Source organism: Pezoporus occidentalis, unplaced genomic scaffold (genome assembly GCF_034315485.1).
Source record: "Pezoporus occidentalis ecotype Australia unplaced genomic scaffold, CSIRO_AGI_Poc_V1 ctg134, whole genome shotgun sequence".
Lineage (NCBI taxonomy): Eukaryota > Metazoa > Chordata > Aves > Psittaciformes > Psittacidae > Pezoporus > Pezoporus occidentalis.
In genome coordinates this window covers 1,120,186-1,124,320 of record NW_026913146.1, presented here as the reverse complement: position 1 = coordinate 1,124,320, position 4,135 = coordinate 1,120,186, and the positions used below count along the sequence as shown (strand labels likewise).

The 4,135-nt window shown below is 36.5% G+C and overlaps 1 long non-coding RNA gene across 1 annotated transcript; it reads left to right on the top strand.

Moving 5' to 3' along the window:
- The first annotated feature begins 418 nt into the window (after positions 1-418).
- On the top strand, positions 419-1,493 carry LOC134158777 (uncharacterized). Its single transcript, XR_009962901.1, has 2 exons — positions 419-594; positions 1,164-1,493. It is a non-coding gene; the product is annotated as an uncharacterized LOC134158777 (long non-coding RNA).
- The last annotated feature ends 2,642 nt before the right edge of the window (positions 1,494-4,135 follow it).

Here is a 4,135-nt window from a genome sequence, read left to right as displayed (position 1 = left end):
GGGCAGATCATTGCTCAGGTTAGGCTGGGTATCAGTCGGCAGGTGGTAAACTTAAACCACGACCAGGTAGGGTTGCTATCATTATTACTGTTATTATTTTTTGCTATTATTGTTATTATAATTATAGAATTCCTTTCCTTTTTATTTCTAAATGTAATATCTCTTTGGGGGGGGGTTACTATGTTTTTGTTCTTTATTGGGATTAGTAGGAGTTCTAAATACCTTTTCTGTGAAGTTTAATTGGAGGATGGAGGTCACCTTTCTCAATATTTATGCTTAGGTTGAAAGATCCATTTTTTGAAATATATAAAAAACCCCATTAACTGATGTGTTATCACAGGGATATGCACACTGAACAGACAGAACAACTCAATTTATATGTTTGTTAATTGTAGCAGTGTGTAACATGCTCCTGTTCTCTAAAACTTTAAGGGCAGTATCCCAGATTTCCTCCTGCATTTCAGCACAAGCTGTCTTCTAGTCTAGGGATGGAGAATAGTCATAAACCTGTTTCTGTTTGGAGGCACGTTCTTTCATAAATTGCATAATCATGTGATGAATAACTGGCAAAAAAGCAATATGCTTCTGTCCTGGGTTCAGCAGTAGCAGTCATGTTTCTCCTTCTTGGTAGCTGGTGCAGTGCAGTGTTTTGACTTTCAGCCTGGGAACAGAGCTGATAACAAGGATGTTTTGGTTTGGCCAAGGACTTTGTGAGCCTCATGCTCTGCCAGGGAGGAGGGGAAGCCAGGAGGAAGCAGAGACAGGACACCTGACCCAAACTGACCAAAGAGGTATTCCGTGCCACAGCATGTCATGCCCAGGATGTAACTGGGAGTGAGCCGGAAGGGCTGGGAGACTGCGGGGTTGGAGGAGGTATCGGTCGGTGCTTGGTTGGGCTGGGGGGGGGCAAGTTATCGGTCGGCTGGTGGTGAGGTGTTGTATTCTCTTCCCTTGTTATTTCCTTTATCATTATTATCATTGGTGGTAGCAGCAGTGATTTGTGTTATACCTTAGTTACTAAACTGTTCTTATCTCAACCCGTGGGAGTTGCATTCTTTTTGATTCTCCTCTCCGTCCCTCCGGGAGCAGGGGGAGGGAAAGAAGGGGGGAGTGAGTGAATGAGTTACCTGACTGGGTTTAAACCACGACAGCTTCTAAATAAGGTACCCATTTTACAAACTTATCTTGGTAACTTAAAGACAAAGAAAATAATCCAGGAGGCATACGGTGTGAGTTATTTTTAAAAATAACATTTTAGAAGATCTGAAGAGAAAAACAAGAGGTAACATTGGGGCTCTGTGGTGACTGCCTACCTGCAATGACTACAGAAGTACAGCTTACAGAGTCTGCTCTGGAAACCTTCAGTCTAGTTTAGATATGCACAGAGTTTGGCACCCTAGGTGATGTAGACTTTCTGCTATGCAAAAAAATCACCCCTTTCAAAAGTGCAGAAGAGAAATAAAGCAAATAGTGTACAAAAAAATAAAAAAAAATCCATAAAGAAGTCATTATTTCTCTATCCTGGCTTTTAGATAAGATGCTTTTAAAAGATGATTGGTGTCTCAAATATTTATCAGGGCAAATAACAAGGTGCATTTCCACTAAATCAGAATAAACAGGCTTATAAACTTACATTAATTTCCAGTATGGAATTTGCTACTTTCTTGAGGCTGCTGTTACTTACACACTTAGACTTAATTTCACTGACAAATTCATCTTTTAATATCACTTAAGTTTGGAGCAATCACCCAAAAGCCTGCCTGGGGGGAATTTAATTAAAGTCATCTGAATAAGTCTATGAAATTCTAATTTTCATAAAAAAAGGGGAATTAAATATTTTCTTTAGGACTAAAAGGATATTCTGTGTCTCTGTGCTTATACTCTCCCTGACAGTCAAGAGAAGAACTTCAAGTAACTTTCTGGGCCACCATCCACATTCTGAAAAGCTTTTTCATTTCACACAGCTTGTGAAAACAGAAGCTTTTAAGTGACAGTCCTTTGAGGTTCGAGTCAAGGAGCTCCCCTCTGATTCCATTCTTTGTCTTGCTGTTTTTCTAAAAGTTAGGACAATCAAATTTTGAAAAACTGTTTCAACTGATTCAGCCCTATTAGCTCCTTTCTTTCTGAGTACTTTAAAGAACCTTGAGCTGGATGGAGGGCCAGTATAATTTCATTTTCTTTATCCTTGAACACTTTGAAGGAAAAATTATGTGATAACATGATCTACATGACAGCGTAACAATGTGATCAAGTAGATGTGCATTCTACCTGAATGAACATAGACACTAAACAATGTGAAACTATAAGCAATATCAAATTCATGCCTATCTGTTCTCTAGGTTATCTGTATCACATAAGACTCACACCAGGGTTGGACCACAGTAAGGTAGAGGTTGACCATGTTAGGGGTTTGTGAAAGACACCTAATCTGTGTGAAGGTAAGACTTCAAGCCCTGAAACAATGAATTTATAGGAAGAAAGGTGCTAAATCTGTTAACTTTATAAAATAAAAAGAACATTCCTGTACTCCAATCCAGGATATTAAATTCTTACCAATACTTTAACCACATTACAAAAAGTAACAACACAGCCAATATTTGTATTCAATGATTTCTCCCAAAAAACGAATTTTCTTCTCTTAAAATACCTTAAAATGTGATCATGACCATGCCACTGATGCAGTGAAATCTTTCTTTTCTGAAGGATTTTAACCTTTCACAGACAAAAAATAGAAAAAAAAAGCAAAAACAGAGAAAGAAATGCTTAAGAAAGAAATAGTTTTGCAACAAGCCCTGAAAGTCCGCAAGTTCAAGTTCTGTCACATTATGAATGAGAACACTCTTGCAGAATGACAACGTACACATCCTCATAAATCATCTTAACCAGTCTAGTCTGTGGAATATGGGTCTAGTGCATACCCTGCTTAAAGCACTGTGTAATAAGCAGCCACCTACATTTTGGATCAGCTGTGCTTTCTGTGATTTTCAGTCATTGGTCAATAAAAATTATGCTCAATAAACTAAATGTTACATTGAAAAGATAAAGCATTATAGCCCACAATGAAAATAAGATCTACTTGCCCTCCACACTGTGGTCAATGAGATCAGCCCATTCAACAGGAGTAAAGAAATACTGGCATGATTTTTATCTCATCTGCATACTTAAAAATACAGTCCTGAAAAATGTACTCAGGTTTCTCAAAAACGATGATAGAAGAAAAGTCCTGCTCTGTTTATCATAAACTAAATAGTGTTACCTTAATCTTGTCTAAGGTCAATTTCATGGATCTCATTCTAATGTTATATAAGTCCATTAGCACTTTGCTTTCTCTTGATGAACCTTGTGACTTTCATTTAAATTACAAGTGGTAGTGAATCAAATCGTAACAAATCAGGACTGACAAACAAGTAAACATTTTTTTTGTGTAGTAACTGAAATAAAACTCACTGAAAGTAAAATCTTCCTGCACCACATTAAATATTTACCCAGGTCCCAGGCTTTTGGCTAAGCCACAGACAATACACCAGCATTAAGTATACAGTGGTGTAAACACGCAATATATTAAATATTATTTTCGAAAGTATGCCTGAAGACTCCACATTTGCCTTAAAGTCTTCCATTTTGGTCTCTTTACTATGATGTCAAAGGTACTGTTCTACTAACGTAGTTTGCAAAACACTTAGAAATGATGGCGGTTTATCCTGCTTGTTCATCTGAAAATTGTATTTTTAATTTTGAATTTAGCAATTTTTACACTTCCATTTTTTTCTGTTGAATATAATTTGAATTATTATTTGGGATGTTTGGCTCAGCACTGACTAGTCTGTATTTTCTTATTCCATTTCATCTTCTACTTCATAAAAATGCCATTATTGAATTCCACATTACTGTCAGATATAAGCATCTTAAAGTTATTACATATCTGGAATATAGTCATGATTATTTTGTCTGGATTGAAAAAAAAAATGACAGATACTTTCAGTAAATTTATCACTGAAAAGTAGAAATCATAGAATAACAGGTCTGTATAAGATAGTTTAGAAATCATAGTGGTATATACATGCTACAAAGCAAGGATGAGAATTATCATTACAGTATTTCAATTTGCTAAGACTACTAAGACTAATCCACAAAA